This window comes from Mastigoproctus giganteus, chromosome 7 (genome assembly GCF_048544385.1).
Source record: "Mastigoproctus giganteus isolate SK-2022 chromosome 7, ASM4854438v1, whole genome shotgun sequence".
NCBI classification, from domain to species: Eukaryota; Metazoa; Arthropoda; class Arachnida; order Uropygi; family Thelyphonidae; genus Mastigoproctus; species Mastigoproctus giganteus.
In genome coordinates, this window is record NC_143581.1 from 212,609,064 (window position 1) to 212,630,158 (window position 21,095).

Genomic DNA, 21,095 nt, shown 5'->3' on the forward strand with positions numbered 1-21,095 from the left:
GTGTGCGCTTTCCATGCACATGAAAAAAGTGTATGAATGCTTACTACATTTGCAAAACAAACATATGCGTGTTTTGTAACATGGAAATACTTAAATGAGTATTGCACGACTCAAGTAATTGGCTTCTAATTGTACTGTGAAAGCATAACTTACAGTACATTATTGCTTATTAGTTTCAAATATCTTCACAGATAAAGAAAAAAAATAAATAAGCAATTGGAGTTTACATTTTCCATGTTAAAAGAACGCACAAATTTATTGCCTATCCTTATTTCCAAAAAAATTTTGCACAGAAAACTTAAATCAAACCTGTTATTGATAATTGCTTTTGTTATAAATTATCTAATCTATTGAATATCTAAAATTAATAGGAGTTTTAGATTACAAAGCTGTTTTTTGCTTGTGTACTAGGAAACCAAGGTTGTATTTAGAGTACTTCATTTATTACGTAAAGGTTTTTTTTTTAAATCATTTTTTCTCATTAAAAAGAGAATACATTCAAAATGTAATGTACAAGTAAAATAAACCACACATTTCATCAACATTTTTTTTATTCAACACAATATTTGACATTTAAAGATACAATGTAACAATCTAAAACTGGATGACTTTGAACATAAATGTAAAGAAAAACAAAGTATAAAATGTTTGATGAAATGAATGAAATGGACGGCTTTAAGTAGTTTCTTTGAAAGCAAAGCTTAATTGCATTTTAATTACACGAATGCCAAATGGAAAGAACTTTTACACTGATTTAATTTTTCAACTATTCCACCTGATCTCTTCAAGCAGTAACATTAAACTTGTGGTAAAGATTCTTTTAGATGGCAAATATAAATTTCCAGTATATATCATTACTTATATCAAAATCTAAATATTTAACAATGTTAGAATATAATTGCACTAAATCTTTAACATGTATAAATTCCAAACGTGTTCAATGTACAGAATTTATGTAATACGTGTATAAAAAGATGCCTTTATAAAAGATATAAACAGTAGCTGCTAATTCAAGGTAGCTTAAATATAATTTATATTTTAAGCAGTAGCAACTTTCGGCAGTAAAATGTGCTTCTCAACCTATGTGTATATAACATAATCATGTAATGCACTTTGACAGTTAACTGTCACTGAGTAATTATATCCAAATGTTGCTTTGCTATAAAAAAAAAAATAAAAAAAAATATGAATTAAGCTTTGCATTTAATTTCTTAACAATGAGCTAGTGTTTGTCTAAACTATAACTCTCGTTAGAAATGTTGATCCATTTATGAGAAAACACTAAGTACAAGGTGAGATTCTCAACAGTAACTACTGAAGTCCCAAAAAAAAGGGGGGGGGGGAAGCAGACTTCATAAAATAGACTATTTAGTCCTTACAAATAAACTCACATATTCTAATGTGCTAAGAAGATTAAAAAACATTAACTTGGCACACAAATATAAAAAAAAAAAAAAAAGAAAGAGAGCTTCCTAAATTATTTTCTTCTTTTCATGGCACTTCTTTTAATATACTATTCAGTTCTTCACCAGTACCATTTACTTTAAATTTACTGAAATTCTGATAAAGTATTTTAGAATAATTTAGTTCGGAAAGCACAACAGAAATAAACTTAATCAGCTTATATATATAACTATGATAAGAATGAGATTCAATTTGATTAGTAGACTGTTGGTATCTAATGGTTTAACGATGTTTTAACAAGGTGGGACTTATAACAAGAAAACAGTGATAATTAAGTACATTAAAAGATTTCTTTCAATTTCTATTCATCCAATGCCTAAACCCGCAAGTTGTATTAAAAGCTATTTAAAAAAATTTATTGCAAAATATTATTGGTTGCGGAAAATTAAATCTATAAGAATTTTTAAAAAAGAATTTAAGCTATAAAAAAGTATAGTACAGTATTCAGTATATTGCTCAACCTACAAATATGAAAGAAAATGTAAAACTAAAGCTTTCATCTAAAGCTGGTTTTTAAATGATGACATGACTGATCACTGGAATTACATATTTAAATTATAACTGCAACAAAAAAAAAACTTCTGCCTTATGAAAAATTAAATTTGTGCATCATCATTATTCACATTCATAGTTAGGCATGATTGATTACACAAAGTATCAATCATGAGTTTAAATGGCAGTCAGTTATCTGTTTCAAAATTTTCATTATACTGTTTGTCCAACTCCAAATACTTTGAAATTTTTTTACTGAAATGGGAGATGATGCAAACTCATTATACAGCTCATCTGTGAATAGATTTACAAAATTACAAGCAGCCACTTTATTAAAGTTGCAATTCACTTTAACTTCTCTATAAACACTGGATATTCATTTTAATAAATATCAGTATAGTCATACCTTGCTTTGTGCCAGAAATCTTCTTGACAATTTTGGTGAAAAATTTGCAAAAATGAGATCATAAATATGTTACTTGATGGAAATATATGATGCAAAAAGTAAAATGAAATATTTTACTTTTTGCATCATATTTCCGGTTAACAATACAAATATGTATTGTTAACCGGAAGTGTATTGTTAATCCGGTTAACAATACAAATATGTATTGTTAACCGGAAATATAAACCAGAAATATTCAGGTTAACAATACAAATATGTATTGTTAACCTGAAAAATGCATTATATGAATAAGAAAAATCAACTGATAAATGTTTAATAATACATCAGTCACATGAGCACTAATTTTCTCAGCAAGACTGATTAAAACTGGATTACATAGTTTAGTGGTACTTGCTCTATAACAAATCTGCATAAAACAACGTATGACTATAGTTGATTTAGTTGTGTAAAGCTTGCCCAGTAATGCATTTTTGTAATGTGAAAAAAACATTATACATTGAAATGCTCTTAAACAAATATGAAATATACTTTCCTTTCTTGCATATTGCACATTTTTATTAACTTAAAAAAAACTGCTGCTAATTTGAATGTATATATATTTTTTCAAAGTTAAACATTTTTCTTTTGAGTAATGTAGAGTACAATAAATTAAATATACAGAACCAACGCATTCAATACAAATAGGAAAAAAGAAACACTATCTACAAAATCAGTAATATAAAACCAAGAAAAACTTCTAAAAAGAAACTAAAATCCCTAAAACAAGCCTGAAACAACTGCAATGAAGAAAGGGGGTGCATTCATAGATTAAAAAATACACTTAGTTCCTTATTCATATGATTGAGTATTATTATTACTATTGTCAATGTTTTCTTTTATGGCTTTGTGACTTAATGAAATGCTTTAAATGTTATTTAAGAAACAATCTAATTTATTTTATATTAGTACATTTGAATCAAATATAACATGTTTCTATTCTGATATTCTTAATATTTTAATTTAAACCAGTTTATACACTAATAGTTAGGTTTTTTAACTTCATATTGCAGAAAATATTCAAATTATAGCAGTCATAATAATGTTATGTAATGTGTATTATGCATAATACTGAAAGGTAAAGCAGATTTTCACAGAAGGAAAATACTAGAATTTTAGTATTTGCAAACTTATTCATTCTATTTTTCTCTAACAATCTGTAGTCTCTTATATCACAATCATAAAAAAAACACAAGGCATGCTCTATACAACATATGCTGATATTCATCAAAACAGAAATTTAGAGTGGTCACAAAACCAGTTCAACCCTACAATATATTTGTTATATGAATTCTGTGACCTAAACTTTCATTTTATTCATCAATACAGACCTCAATTTCCTTGAATAAAGTGAACCTTACCACAGTAGTAATAATAAACACTATAAAGTTTGTATAACGATTTAGTTTGCAACATCTACTTCAATTATCACAATGTCTCTTTCCACCATAAACAATTTTATCACAAAATGAGCAATGTATGTATGATATTAGCATACTATATACACTGCATTATATAAACCTTTCCTATAAAATTATATTCTGTGCTATATAGTTTTGATACTTGGCATAAGTTTTTCTTGATTTAAGCTACTAACTGGTATATACTTTAAGTTACATTATTTAACCTAAGTCGTTAGATTAAATTTCACCATAAGCCTACAATCTCAGATCTAGATAACATTTTAATCTTAACCAGAAAATACTTGAAATAACTTTAACCTGAAATTCTTTTAAATAATAATAATAAAAAAAAGTTTAAAGTAACTGTTGCTTTCATCAGTACCAAAAGAGGTAAGTAGCAGCAACTTTCTTCCCAAATGAAAGCATAACACATCTGTTAATCATTATTTTCAGAGTGAACATGAACCTTATAGGACAATTAATAAAATGTGATACTACCTTCACTAAGTTATCAGAGGGCAAATGGAAACTTTTTCAGCATCATTTAAAATACTGTTTTTAAAATTTTGTCTGTTAAGTTGGAAGCGAGAAAGCTTGAGCTGCCTAAGAATTATGAACATTTAGCTTTGTACAAATATTAAAAAAATGTAAGTTAGTAGTAGTTCAACACAGCCTTTAAAAAAAAAAGTGCAAGGACACGTGTATAGAAGAAAAATAACCAGGTTGGCAGCTTAATAAAAAAAAAAAATTGGAAAATGCTTCTTATGGATTTTAAACTAGATAAGTTAAATAATTGAATTACTTTTTTGTTACTACTAGAAACTAAAGCAACGCTCTTAGTTAAAATAAAAGTTCTAAATTACTTTTCACTACCTTGCTATTCTTCTTATATAAATGATACCTGAGGATGAATAACATTGGGTACCTTAAGAGTGCATAATTAACAACGGCAAAATATTTTTTACATTTACTCTAAACACTTGTTTACTTTTAGTGGCATCTTTATAAATATTTCTGCATCACGTTAATCCAGTAACACAATGCAAACATTATGCAAAAAATTACTGAAATATGAATATAAACTCCATCTAATACGCTACATTTTGTCATGTAGTCTTACATTAAGTTTTCTTGGCAAACACAGGGAAGATTTAATATTCTGATCATGTATATGCAACAAAGTTCAATTAATATCAATACCTTGCTGTACTATTTTCCAAAGGGCAAATGCTTAAGTTTTGTTTGTACCAACAACATATAAAAACTAACCCTTAAAACAGGTACATGTTTTTTAAAGTTAGCATAAACAGATATCCATAAACATTGTATATCTTTCAAATGTTCTTATTCCAAGTTATTCATTCTAGAAAATTCACTCTAAATTAGCAACATAAATATCCTTTAATGATACAGAATGAATAAATTTCAGGAGCAACAACCCTCAGTTGGCAGGATAAGTGTGTGTGTGTGTGTGTGTGTGTGTGTGTGTGGGTGGAGAGTAGTAAACTTGATTTATAAAATACTATGATATATACTAAGCCCAAACGTTATTGATAACACAACACAATGCTTAAAATTGATGAGAGGCTCTATGGGCTTCAAAGGTGGGTAGATCTAGCTAAATATGCACTTGGAAGAAGTGAACCACTCATATGAAAGTTGTTTATGAGATATATATATATATTTTTTTTTTTTTGCATTAATTAGAATGGTTTATGTTCAACTGTAATCACAGAATTCAATTTTCTCTTTAATATTTGTTTATTAATTTATATTAGAGTATTAGCACAGTTTGGTAACTGGTCAGTATTATAACCACTGCTAGACAATGCTGGTACAGCAGTGAATATACTATTAATTTCTACATTTCAAGTAATTTTTGGATTGGCATTTACTGTTTCATAAATTACTTTTTAATTTAGTGTTCAGTTGTCTATTTTGGTATTCTAACAATGTATTTTTGTTGGTTTCTTAAGTTTTTACACCACTAAAAATTAAAATGGTACATGAAACAATATACAATGTGATAAGATTAAAAAAAAAAGTGGGAAAAAACATATGCATCCCCTTCCTTCAGAAAACTAACCATTTAAGGGAAAAACATTATTAACAAAGTAAAAAATGTGAATCTATAGTAGCTACTAGATTAAATTTAGGTTTGAGCCATTCTACAAAGAATAATGATTGATGCTGAGTGGGATTAACATCAAGCAGGTTGCACACACACACACACACACACACACCCCTTTTTGATTTTAGCAACATTTTGTGATTAATGGCACAATGGTAGTACTTTATGTGGGGAAAATAAATCTGATAGCAGGAACATAACATTCATTTTTAATGTAGGTTTCTGTAAAAATTAGCCTGGTTGCTCAATGTATTGGCCTTTTTTTTTTTAAGAATGCACTGGAAAGCAGATGCTACCTGTACTAAGTTTTCACCTGAGAGCATGGTTAAAAAAATAATTATATGTAGTGCTTGTTAGATAATAAGGGAAAAAAAGTAGCACTTTCCAATATATTCTTACTGGAAACTGCTACTTTTTCCTTATTAAGTAACATGCACTAAAAATTTATATTCAGTGTAGAATAACTAAATATCTGCTGCTTTGTTGAAAAAGGTAAAAATTAAGATAAATGAGGATATGATATGCATATTTAGATATGTTGAAAATGTATAAGTTAATACAACTTGTATAAGTTAATATAGATATGTTTTTGTTTTAATGGCAGTTTTACTTTTCAGGTGAAAACTGAGTTTTTTTGGCTGGTATGGTCCTGATCTCCACCTGGACCATACCTGGTTATATATACCCATACAATGGTAATAAAAAATAAATAAAAAAAAGCAGCCCTTATTATGGACAGGATTCAAACATAGCCCTTTCTGAACAGAAACCCTGAAAACAAAGCTGTTACTGACCAGGCTTATGAACTTTGACAAAAGCAACGAACCCATAAAGATCTTCAGACACCAAAGTATCTAAAAGAGGATAAATTGTGACCATAACTTTCGCATCTAGGTAATATATAAAAGATAGTTTTCACAGGAGGAGGTCCCATACAATGGACACCCCTTGCTAGCCCACTTTATGAAATAAAGGAACCCACAGCATGACAATTTCTCTTGAAAAAGGGAATAACTATTAACTCATTCTTTAACAGAAATCATCCCAAACTGCATTTTGAAAAAAAAAAAAAAAAAAAATTGCAAGAAATCCTCTGTTCACATCCATAGAGATACCATGTCTTGTCTGGTACAATATCTAGCACTACCGATGTGTTTGGCTTTACCAGTACTGAGGTATTTTAAAAACCAGACAATGTATAGGGAAGGAAAAATGAACCCTCAAGATTTGACCAACACAATTCACAAGGCTTGGCCAATAGTCCAGCAGAAAGAATAATGCATAACTGAAAATAATACAGCTGTTAAAAGTAATAGATAAACTAATACTCCTTTACTTAACCAATAATAGTTATAGTTAGTGAAAAAAGTTTATAACAATTACAAAGCTGTTGTGGTGTCTTTTTTTGTAATTATGAAAAGAATTTTTTCTCTAAAGAGACAAAGGGGGAAAAAGTCATATATTGGCTAATTTTTTGCATAACAAAGTTAATTCAAGGGAAGAATAAATTATTATTATTAGATTTAAGGTTTTTATTTTATAAGATTAAAAGAGTATTTTTAGAAAGGCACATGGTTTTATTTCATAAATTGTGACTTGGTGTTTCCAGTTCAGTAGCAGAAATTAAGTTATTTACAAAACTTAAAACTCCTTTTGTTCTACTACTTGAAATTTGTCTTTTTCTGCTCCTGGTATTTAACTATAAATATTATCTACTGACTTCAACTTATCTTTACACAAGTCTTCTGTGAGTGATAAATTTAACACAATTATTGATATTAAAATATAGCTTCAATATCAGTATTCATTATTACTAAATATAATTTTTAGACTAAGGGAGATCCATTCACTATAACAATGCACTAACAATATTGTATAAAGTAAAAATTTCCACTTAAACTACTAATAGAAACTATCAAATTTTAAGTTGTACATGTATTTTCTTTTGCTTTTAAAATTGGTTACCTATACAAATGACAGTTGATTGCTATCTAATAAAGCACATTCTTGCATGCATGTGCCCACAAACAAAAATGCATGCACACAGGTTCAAGATAATGCAATGAGATGTTATAAAAACAGGATTGATGTTCTGTTTACACAAATTTCATGTAAAGTGGGACATGAACTTTCACGGCAACTTAAAACAAATAAGACTGTTTTACCATAAATAAGTCATGTAAAATTTGTTATTTTACTATTTTGCCAGTGATGTATCCAGATATCAGCCTTTGGGTTAGTCACCTTGCCAACTGAAGGGAAGCCATGTTGCTTTCTGTACTGGTGAGAACATCAGTGGGAGACACAGATGGGTAAGTTAGTAAATACTCTTGGCTGTCGTTGTGTGATGAAGGCTAGGGGTTAAGGTGTGAATAAGAGAAAAACAAAAGGAAAGAAAATGTTAGTTTTTGAGTTGCAAAGAAGCACATATTAAGGTTTTGTTAACTTCAGGTCATATATTAATACATATTATTCATTTTACAAGATCTGATTAATAGTGAAAGCATATTGTTAAATGAATAAAAGGGAAATTCTAAAAGCAAGGTTATTACATAATTTCAGTTATTGAGTCTTGTTAGTTCTAGATATGTTCATTATTCACATAACTGTTAAGAAGAAAAATGCTAAATCTTAAACAATCTGAAAGGCAGACTGTTAACTTGTATTTTGCTGGTTATGAAAACTTTGACAATGAAAAGATATGAAATGTGGAACCTTAATTATCTATAACTTAACAGAATGAAAATGTATAGAAAATGAGAAGCTTTTTGAAAAGGAAAAATTTTATAAAAATCCTCTTTTGTATACATAACTGATTGTAGTTCTTTGCAATGATTTTTAGATGCACAAATACAGCAGATTCCTAAATCAAAAGTTAATCACATTTATGCATATTTTGTCACTTACATAACAGACAAATGGTTGCTGTCATTTTTGGAATAGCAGAGAAGTATTTCTTGCAGGCAGAGATTTACAGCTAATAAGCAATACCCTAAACAGGAACATTTAATATTTTTTCCATTTTTGAGCAGCTGCTAAATAGTCCCAGAAGACAAAAAGGGGGGGGGGGGAGTTATCCACACGTCCTGTAATGGCAGTGGAGGGTTAATATTTAACTAATATCTCAATATAAATATGCTTGCAAATATTTAAGAATTACATTTAATTAGCAATTTGATATTTTCTCCAATTAAGCACTTATATACATGACAATCAAAGCATACAGTTCTTCATATAGACAGAATAACCAAATCTTATGCTGCAAAATCTAGAAGTATAATAGCACTAGCACAGATTTTAATGGAGCAGGTCATTTCATGTTATCATTATATGCTATCTTATCTATGCTTGCAAGCATGATCACAATTGCAACAGAGAGAAAACGATGTTTAAGTATTTTCAGTACTTAAAACAGCCAAGCACTTCAATGGCTTTTTCCAGCTTCATAGAGTGCACTTTCCACTCACAGCCATAATAAAGCACATTAACAGGGCACAAATGCTGATTAACAATCTTCTGGACTGCTTCTCTGGTGTAAAGGATAGCTAATCAGTAAATACAGAACTACAAAACAAATGGACATTGCAGATGCTAACAGGCTGAAAAGTTTTTTTTAGGAATTCCACAAATACTGAATAAAAGCAATTTCACTTGACAGTGAACCTGCATTCATTCACTCATGATTTGTGGAATAAAAGGAGTCTGAAAGTATAGAAGGCATTAACTCATTTCATTGAAAACAGACTAAAACAGAATACAATTAACAGTACTACTCTGCTATACCATTAAGTGACAGTGATTTGTACTGAGGGAGGAATTTATTTAGAAATACTCCATTGTGAAAAAGTATAGAGGCTACATAGGACTAACAGGCATACTTTGCTTGTTTAATTGGTAATGATTTAATAGTGTTGTGCACATGAAATATAAAAATCAGATAAAATGCATTCTCCACAACTGTTTTATATAGTATCACTCAGTTTATGAAGACATGGCATTTGTAAATTAGAAGTGATTTTCCCATACATGTGTTAATGGAATGAAGCATACCAAAAACATTTTTGCACATTGTAAAAAAAAAAACTTTTCCACACTATGGCATGATTTATTCTTTATTTAACATATATATGTGCTTTACACGAACCAGAGTAAAGTGTAGTACATAATGTAATGACATAAAAGGTGGGACAACTATTGGCAGTCTTTAATTCAAAAATTCAGCAGTGGTCCAACATGACCAGATTTGTGTGGGCATTTTTTATTTTTATATATATAATATAATAGAAGCCCTTCCAAACAATGGAAAGGCTTTACTAAATTTACAAGTAAAGAACAGCTCTTTGCTTTGCAATCACCAAAGGCAAGATCCCCTGTTGAGAACTGCAGTAGTTCATCAATATCAGTTTGATTCATTTGGATGTGTGCAAGATCCAAAGTTTTGGTAAGCTAATGAATAATAAAAAACAGCTAAAGTCAATGTGCCTCCATTTCAGTTCTACACACTGCAACCCCTGTACATGGCTTAAGCTGACCTTGAGAGGGTACGTTCGATGTTACTCTTTTTCTAAAGTTTAAGAATTTTCATTACATTCTACTCTCTATGTAAGGAAAAAGTATTAATCTGCATGTAGTGTTCTACAACTTTACTGAGCAACATTATTAGTAATATATGCCAGAGTGATCACTATCTGGATGGGTTTTGCAGTAGCTTATTCTTTATTAGTCAGTACTCAAGTTTATTTAACTGAAACTGCAAAACTTAAGCAATACTTGTCTCAAATCAAAGCATACCTAACCTATCACAGTTTGGCAGATGAGACCTATATTCTGATCCTTTCTGATTCAAAAAGAAATAAAATTAAAAACTCCTTGGTCTTCTTAGCTAAAAGGAATGGAGCATCTTAAGTGCTTAAAGTTTAGCACAGAATTCTGCAACTATTCTAGATCTGATTTTGATGGTAATAATACTCGCGCATCAAAAATAACATTAATGTTGTAATATTAATGCGATGAGGTAATAGTAACAGTGGCAAATGATGGAAGAAAGCAAGATTATGCAGCATAAGAGAGGGGGAAAGGAAATGCCAATACTACCCATTTCTTCTATCTGCTCTAGCAGTTTATCTAATTTTGACCTGAATTTATTCACACTACTCACCTTCATATCAGATGGGAGTTGGTTCCAACAATCATCCACCCTCTGGCTGAAGGCAAATTTCCATATATCTGACTTGCAACCATCCCTCCTCAATTTGAGTTTATGCCTGCGCTCATGTGTAGTCTGAGCAAGAGAAAGGATTCCATCGGCATTGAGCTTACTCAGTCAGTTCAAGGGTTTAAATCCTTCAAACAAATCTTGCAAATGCCATGTCTCCATATGCTGCAATTTGCAAAACTGCAGCCTTGCATGTGCCCTTTTGCTCCCTTCACTATCTTGTTGCTCTTCTCTGCACCTGTTCCAACAGATCCACACCTTCCTAAAATGAGCATTCCAGACCTGTATGCAGTACTCAAGACGTGGCTTAACCATTTTCTTTTACAAAGGAAAAATCAACTCATTTTTGCTGAATAAATTCATATATATCATTGCCAAAACTCCATGAGCTGTTGTAGAAGCTTGTCTGCACTGCTCAGAGAAATTTATAGCTGACTGCACAATTACCTCCAGGTCTTTGTCCTGAAATGCCTTCATCAATAAATATAGAAAACAACAATGGGCCCAGCACTGAACTCTGAGGGACTCCACTAATAACATTAGTTGAAGAGCAGTGCCAATTGGTAATCACTGTCTTCTCCCATTCAACCATCCTTTTATCCACAGCAGTAACTTTGCTTTAATGCCACACTGCTCCAACTTGTATAATAGGCCTTTTATGCGCAACAGTACGAAAAGCTTTTCTGAAATCTAAGTATTTTTTGCATCCAGTTCCTTTGTTACTATATCACAATATCTAATCAGATTGGCCAAACAAGATTGTTTGGCCAATTTATTGTTACTTAACAAATCCATGCTGTTACTGCAGTATAACTGCATTCCTGTTAAGATGGTTTTGCATTACTTCTTTGGATAGCAACTATTATTTCCCCTGAAACAGAAGTTAAGCTAAGAAGTCTGTAATTACTCATGTCTTCTTCTGAGCCCTTTTGTGGAGCAAGGATACATTTTCACACCTCTAGTCCATAGGATCATCCCCTGAAGCCAGGGATGCTCTCATAATCATGTTTGCTTACTTCTTTTGCTGCACCCTTTAATATAACTGGATAGACATCCACCCCAGGTGCCTTTTTTCTTGTTTAGCTTCTTTTTCTCCACCACTTTCCTCTCAGTTACCATAAAATCATTTGGTTCCTGCCAGAATTTGACTCACTTATAGCATATCCAATCTTAAAAAAAAAATTCCTTGTGTGAATGTAGAAGCAAAATATTCATTCAGTTTATCAACAAGCTGAGCAGAATCATCAACAGTTAATCCATTCATATCTAGTGGACTGTGATTAAAACCCTTCCTTCTACTGTTTACATAAGTAAAAAATAATTCATATAGAATTTGTTTTTAGTATACATAGATAGTATTTTTCTTTTTATTTAAAAGAATATCAAAATGAAAGGTTAGCATTAATTTTTTGTGAGAACATCTTATGGAATATTATTTACAGAAAAGACCCTTCACAGTAATGAAGAAACTAACCTGTTGGTGTAAGAAATGAAGTTGGGAAGCATGAAATTGGCAATATTGAAATTTCAGAAGATTATTCATTAGAAAAACACATGAATTAAACCTCCTGAGGTTAATGGCATATATCTAGTAATTTTGAGAGAGGAAGTAAATGTGCATGAAATCACTAAGGTTAATTACAAGGGCATTGCTGAACTCTGCAGAAATTCAATTGAACTGGAAAATGTTAGATAACATAACTGTTATGTTAGAAGATTATTCATTAGAAAAATGTATGAATTAAATATCCTGAGGTTAATGGCATTTATTAGATAACATAATTATGTTATCTAATAAATACATAACAGTTCTAAGGGGGAAGTGGGGTAAATACTGACTGTCAGTCTGACTTTAGTGGTAGGGAGAATCATGGAAACAACAATCAATAATTCTGTACAGAAAAATTTGGAGAGAATTGGAATTCTGAAGGAAACACAGCATGGTTTCTAAATTAAATATGTTTAACTAACCTGGTTAGTTATTTTGTACCACTCATGCCAGATGTAGAAAATAATTGACATTCCTCACTTGGATGTCAGCAAAACATTTGACTGAATCCTGCATGAGGTTACTTTTTTTTTTTTATGTGAACCCCACACACGAGAGGTATTAGAACCTATAGTACTTAGTACCGTGCTTAGGCTGGAGGTTGAGAAGACGAAAGAAGATATTTGTTGACATTGGACTTCAACTTCTGTAGATTGTAATTTTCAGGAAATACATATGAAGGTTGTTCCAGAAAACGGCAGCTGAATGAATAAATGAGGAAGATGAAAAGTTGGTTCTGTGGGTTTGAAGTTGGACAGTAAATGGATGTTGGTTGGTGGCGGCACATGTTCAGACTGTTTTGAAAGAGAGAGCAGGAATTATAGAAGCCAATTCAGAAGAACAGTGCCCATGGAAGTATCTGTCGAAGAGGCATGCACCAGAAACAGTACGTCTATGAGAAAGCGAGTGGAGAGATGCTGTTAGAGATGAATCATTAATTAACCTAACTGCCCTCTTCTGAATGGAATCAAGAAGCTTGAGAGAGGTTTTGGGGGCACCACCCCAGATGTGGGAACGATATTCCATGGCAGGGTGGATTTGCAATTTATATAGTGAGCAGCTGTTTGGAAGAAAAGTAACGCCGAGAGAGAAAGAGAAAACCAAGTTTTTTAGATGTAGAGGAAGCAATGTTTGTAATGTGCTTGTGCCAAGAGAGATTAGAAGTCAGGGTAATCCCCAAAAGAGATATATATCATTTTGTCTAGAAATCTGAGTGTCACTAAAGATAAGCATAGAAGCAGAAGAATCCTTTTTGCGAGATATAAGACAAGACTGAGTTTTAGAAGGGTTGAAATCAACTAAGTTGTCTTTGTCCCACTGGAGAATTACCGGAAGATCGGCATTTAAGGAATTGGTAGCAGATTTTTGAGAAGTTGAAGCCGATTGAGCAGGGCAAGGTTTCTCAAAATGGAAAGTGGAATGCAATGTGCTATCATCGGCAAAACTATGGATAGGATTTCCAGTCAATGGAAGAAGGTCATTAATATACAAGAGGAAAAGAGTGGGGGAAAGAACTGAACCTTGGGGGACATCGGCATTAGTGGAGAAGTTAGAAGACAGAGAGCCATCTACCATCACCCTCAGTGAGCGATCAGAGAGAAAACTGGATAACCAATTAATAAACAGTCGGCAAACCATAAGATGGAAGCTTGTTTAGAAGACCTTTATGCCAAACACGATCAAAAGCCTTTGAGATGTCAAGAGCAACTACTTGTGTTTCACCGAACCTTTCCATTGAATTAGTCCATAAATGGGTAACATAAGCCAAAATATCACCAGTGGATCGACACTGACGGAATCCATACTGGCGATCGTTGATCAGACGGAAGGTTTCTAGGTAGTTTAAGAGTTGGCGGTTAATTGATTTCTCCATTACTTTAGAAAGAGTAGAAGTAATTGCAATGGGACGATAATTGGATGGGAGGGATTTGTCACCCTTTTTACTGTATAAGCTCAAACATTATTTATTTTTGGCTGGTGCAGCAAAAGTGTAGGGCTTTCTTGTGCCATTCTGCTTTGCACATAGAACACCATTATTCTGAGTGCTCAAAAATACTGATTTAAATTTTCCTTGTTCAGTGCTAGATTCATGACAAAGCTGAAAGCAGGCTTCCTTTAAACTATAAAGAAAAATAAATATTTAACTTTATTTATGATAAAGATTAATGGTGTTCAAATTTCAGCAGTTTACTAACACCCCCTCCTTTTCTAAATTTAATTTAATGATACTCTCCAGAAATTAAAACGAAAAAATTGAAAATTTTACATTAGAATAACAAATAATTAAAAATCAATTTAATGCAATTAAATAAGAAAATTAATTAAAAGAATTTAAGGAAAAAACTGCAAAAAGATTTTCCTTCCTGAAGCTGACAGTGCTTTTCAACTGTGTGTTGTGATTTTTTTTCATTTTAATTTGTGGAGAATATCATACGGAAGTGTTCTACGTACTATATTGAGGTAAACTTCTCTTATTATTTTACAAATATTGATATCAACGTAGAATGTATTGAGAATTACAACTCTGGTTCATACTATCTAATACAAGTATATGTTGAATTATGGAAATTTTCAGCAGACATTTTCCCCCATTTGTTAAGTTTAATTTCTTTGGAAACCAAAATTTAGAAATCAGTTTTGGGTATTCTACAGCATTTAACCAGCTATGCCTATGCATCTCCTGCAAGGCCACTGTCAACACTAGCACAAACAATGCTAATACAACAGATTTTTACATTGTAAATCTCAAATATCCAATTCTAAGTCTTAACTTATACCTGATTTTTAAAACCCAATGTTATATTATTACGCTGGTATTGCAATGAACAGATCAAATTACTAGTTATGAAAATTTTAGTGTACTGTGCATTTTGGGAAGAAACTTTCCTGAGTATCACATTCTAAGCCATAAGTTTTAGAAATTCAATTACAGAGTCAATCAAACCCATTCTATAAAATTATGTCTGCTGACAACAAAACTCAGTTGTATTTCTTATTGGGGTAGCTTTTAAACTAACAACTAATGTTACTCAAAATGTACATCAAACTGTTCACTTTTGAAATTAGTAGTTTTTCTAAATTATGCCTTAGCATGTGATCAGGAAACTACCCAAAGCCATTCTGGAAATAATGGGAAAGTTTCTTGAGATGAATAATGCTCTAATTGTCAAGCTTCCAATAGACAGATGTATACAACTAAGTGATTCCCTGCATTTGATTCTAAGTTTCAAATTAAATATTAAAAAATATATATAAATCTAATTTAATATTGATGAATCATTAAACAATGAGTTTGACTCAGATCAGGTAACATTACTTAGGGAAACTACAGCAAATCCTTCAAAAATTGTCATATGTAAATTACAATGGCTGAAGCAATAATACTTGATATGTAAGATTTGGAGTAATTTCTAGATTATTTATTTTAAAATTTTCAAAATTCTGAATCTAAAAATTTCAAATTTGTATTTGCCATATTGAGTATTGATTGAATGCCATCCAATACATGATGAATACCATGTATGTATATAATCCAAACCAATTATTACAAGACAAATGTAATAAGATAAGTGATCCAGTCATGTGGAATTTTACTTTATTTGAATGATTCTATAATTTCTTTAACATTAATTTGGCTCCAGAAATAACTGAGAGCAAAAATGAACTAGCCAAAGTACTGGTGAATACACAGTATCCCACAAGCCAACTACAGGGTGTACGTTATTATTATTTATTTTTTTTTTGTTGCAACTATAACTGATAGCACCAAATGAAAACAAGTGCATAAAAGTGACTGTGATATGTGGAAGTCGTGCTCAGTAAGAAGTTACAACTATGTTCATATACTCATCCAGAACATTTCATATTACCTACTCTTAAGGATGATCCCCATCAACAGTTTTGTGAATGGGTGTGCTGCTCTGAACAAGAAAATCCTGGTTGTCAGAATAAATGTACTTTTAGTGATGAAGCTAATTTTTTGTGATGGTTTAGGTTAATCAGAAAACAAAATTTTACTAGTCTAAAAAGTAAACTTAACTGAATTAGACTGGCTAATGGGGTAAAGGTGGTGATCATGGTGTGGTCACTGGGAAGACTGAATAATTAACTCATTTTTCTTTTGAACACAAAACAGAAGTATATTTCAAAGCATTCTCAATAAGTAGGAGGAATATCCAGAATAGTTCTGACCGTGCAGCCTCAGAACAGCTGGACATCCCTCAACTTTGTATGGGAAAGGTGGAGACCACCACTTTGAACCTCTGGAACCCTCTCAAAGCCAAAACATATGCTGTGAAAATATGCATTGTAAGCCACTTAATTGTACACCAGCATCTTAAAAAACAAACTGCCAATGTATACTGTGAGATTTCTTCTACCAATTCATGATAGTCTCCTGGTTTGAAAAAAATGATTTCATTGTTGTGTAAATAAACCATAAATTGAACATTTGTAGCAATTTCCTATATTTTCAAAATAGCAGGACAAACTTTAGTGCCAAGAAAGACCCACCACTGTTTAAGCTGTGATCTACAGCATGGAATAGAAAACATGTAATAATTAGGCATGACTATCTCTAAAGAATAGCAAATTAATTAATAAGTAAAAAAAACTAACTAAAAAATAATGCATGTTACTAGTGATAGCAAACAAATTAAGTATACAAATAATGATTTCAAGCTCCTACTAATGCTAATTAGCATTAGTAGTATAGGCTTCTGTGTCACCTGATAATTTATATGCATCCCATGCCACAAGTCTCATTAGTTCATCTGGCATCCACTTAGGTCTAAACCTGGGAGTATTTCTAATTAGTAAGATTAATTCCTTGATTACTTCCCCTTTAGAATTTTCTGTTGGTCCTACTTTATAGAATTTAAAACTGGCTGTGAATGCTGTAGTCACCTTTATAAAGCAAAACCCTTTCCCTTTGCTACTGATAGTAGTTACATGTTTAAGTAAATCCCACATCAACACAGTGTGATGGAATTCACTGCCTGCGAGTGGTGCCTTTATCTGTAAATTCTCAATGTATGAATAATCACTACTGATAATCAGATCAAGAGTGTTACTCCTGCTTGCCTCTCACATATGCTGCTATAGAAAACAGTCAACACTATAACCACAAAAGTCTTGCTAGTGTATAAGTGACCAATCCACAAGTTCCAGTCAATATCTGGAAAATTAAAACCTCCCATTATAAGACATTCTGATTAACTGGCCCACTCAATTTCTCAAGTATCACAGGCCACACTTTCTTCCGTCATGGAAGAAAGTGTGGCCGTCCAGAATAATCCTACTACCAGCACACATGCCGTTGCCTCAGAAATGTCTTGTTGCAGTGTACAGCGTGTCTGGCACGACGATTCCTTACACCCCTTTTATCTCCAAAGGGTTCAGTTACTGCTCCCCCACGATCATCCTGCATGTGTGGCTTTTGCACAGTGGTTTCCTCCACGAAAGTTCAAGACTTGAATTTTCCAGCCTATGTTTTGGTCACCAATGAGGCTTATTCAATCAGCACAATGCTCATGTGTGGGCTTACCACAACCCACATAGTATGTGCCACAACATCACTTTGCAATAAATGTGTGGGCAGGTATGGTCGGTGACTGCTTAGTCGGCCCATACCTGTTCCCATCCCACACGAACTCTACTAAATATCGGACCTTTCTTGAACACGTTTTTCAGGGTTACTTGACAATGTGAGATGCAACATTTAGTTTCAACATGACGGGGTGCCTACCTATTATGGAAGGTGTGTTCATGACCATTTGAACAGGTGTTTTGGGTGTTGAGGGATTGGCCGTGGTGGACCTGTTGCCTGGCCCCCACACTCACCTGATTTATTGAGCCTGATTTCTTTCTGTAGGGGCCCTCAAATCTATTGTGTATGAATTGCCTGTGGAGACGGATCTCATGGTTGAGATTCATCTGGGCTGCTGTCAAAGAAACTCCAGGTGTGTTCAACTGTGTCCGCCAATCCTGCTGCATCGGTATCACACATGCATCGCGTCTCGTGGTGGAACCTTGGAGCATCTGTTGTAACATCATGAAATGCATCCATCTTGTACTCCATTGTTAATATTATGTCAAATAAATGTTTGCCACTAATTACTGTCTTGTGTCATTTCTGCTACTACTTTCCCATGACGTTTCCGGTTATGGGTTTCTATGCGATTCACATTCCTTTAGATGTTACCTACCTCCCCTAAATGTTTGTACCAATATTTTCGAGACACCCTGTATATACATGGAATTTATACTGCAAAATTTTTGAACTGTGCCATTTTAACCCCAAACGTCATAATGGCAGCAGAAAGTTTTTATTGTGATAGAGAACTACAAAATAAATTCTATATAAAGTCTGGCTTGCTGTAACAAAAAAAAAAAAAAAAAACTGTTTGGTTAAGCATTGTGAAGAAATAGGCTCTGCCTAATCAATCTCTCACAGAAGATGAACAAAATCACAGCTTATTACTACAGTGATAGTTATCCATTGAGTCTCCTCAATTGAAACAACTGAGATGTTAATTGCTTATGGGTGTGAGGGTTCAATTCTTCATGCTGCTGCATCAAACAGTACTGCAGTTAATGTACAGTCCTTCAGCACCATCTGCAACCTAAACTATGTCAGAAGTGAAGACATTTGTTACAAACATCACTCAACATTATGCAACAATGTAAGATGCCATAGGCTGACACCTGCCAAAGCAGTTCTGAACCAACAGAACTGAAATGTCCACTACAGCCCCTGTCAGGCCTGTAACTCAATTGTTTTCCCCAAAATGAAATACTCTCCAGGGTCAGTTTGCATCTGAAAACAGATATCTTGCATGTTATGAGTCTCTTGCAGCTATGTAGAAAAAAAAGTACTACTACTTGTAGCTAAATTTCCTGATTACCATGAGTTACCAAATCAATGGATGATTCTTTCATTGAACAAATAATCAAAAATTATCTGATAATCACTTTTTGTTAGTTCTGGTTGCCACTATTTTTTCTCAACTTATTGGTTTTTTGATAACAGGTTTTTTTTTTTTTTTTCCTGCTGTCATTTTATGTCACAGGGCAAAAGACTATGAGAACACAATGAATTCACATATCCTGAAAAGGCTAGTTATTCATATACTAATGTCTTTACATGAACTGTAACGATGATAAATCAATAAACTTTAATTTCAAGTTTATTAATTTCTCGTAGCCAAATGGTCATGGGAATTTCAGTGACCAGAAATAGTCTATTGAAATGTAATTAAAAAAGTCATTCAGTAAAGTATGTATCTCCTGCAATTTTGGATGATATATCTTTACTTTCTCAAGAGTGAATATTTAGAAGACTCTCAGATGTGCAGATAAAAACCATGCTGGAAGGATTGAATCCAATGTTATCAAAACTAAAAGTGCTGTTACCACTAAGTCAATAGTTCGTTTCAGTCATTTTATGTGTTCAGTCACTACTGTTCCCGATTTCATAATCGATTTGCATATAATTGATTATGAAAATGCCTTAATAGATTGTTGTAAATTTTGCAATAGATTAATTTGTGTATAGTCAGTTATGCCTGTCACTACTTATATACATAGTTATTGCAGAAAAACACTTTAGTAGCTAAATTATTTAGTGGATAAAAAATGTTATGGTGACAACATCTTATATTATATACAAAAAAGTTTGTCAGGAATGGATCTTATGATTACGATGAATTCTAAAGTAATACAGTAAACCCCCGCTATTTGCGGGGGTTACGTTCCTGAGAAATGCTGTGAATACTGAGTTATGGCTCCTATGGTAATAAAGGGGTTCAGTTCCAAAGTATAAAATATATAAGAAAAACTAGTCTAAAATTTTGTCTATGTATGTATTATATGTACCTTCATAATATGACTATGTACATAGACAGTACATAGTGAAAAGCAAGCATAAGGCATCGAAATGAAAATAAGAAACAATTTAATATTAAATGTAATATTTATTAGAAATTTCAAACCAGCGCCTTTGCTATAGCTAAAAAAAACTAATCCCACCAGTGCTGTCACCAGTTTCGCTAAAGTGTTGATAAAGGAGTTTTGCCTTTTCATGAATGATGAGTGAACTTACAGAATTTTATTTTGAGTTCGGTCTTCTATCCACAGATTTAAAGCTTTTTCCATTTTTTCTAATTTAACTTCACAAGTTACAGAGCAAATTTTTGAAGCAATTAGCACGTTTTCACGGACACTATGGCGATTTTTTTTTCTTCCGATTTCTTGATTAATCGTACTGTTGACTCATTGATTTTATAATGTTTTGCCACTGAGGAGACACTTTCACCATTAGAAATTTTATCTAATAACTCAATTTTATTCGCTAATGTCATCACCTTTGATCTTTTCACATTTCCCTTGTTATTCATAGC

General features: G+C 32.3%; 1 protein-coding gene across 2 annotated transcripts in view; it reads right to left on the reverse strand.

Annotated features, from left to right (window-relative positions):
• Positions 1–7,883: 7,883 nt before the first annotated feature.
• The window catches only part of LOC150083653 (protein held out wings-like), a 150,988-nt gene continuing 137,776 nt past the window's right edge, over positions 7,884–21,095 (reverse strand). The window contains exon 8 of one of the 2 annotated variants that reach the window (XM_090377421.1): positions 7,884–8,286. The gene's annotated coding sequence lies outside the window, so the exon portion shown is untranslated. The remainder of the gene's footprint in view (positions 8,287–21,095) is intronic. The other variant, XM_090377420.1, reaches the window with a different exon arrangement.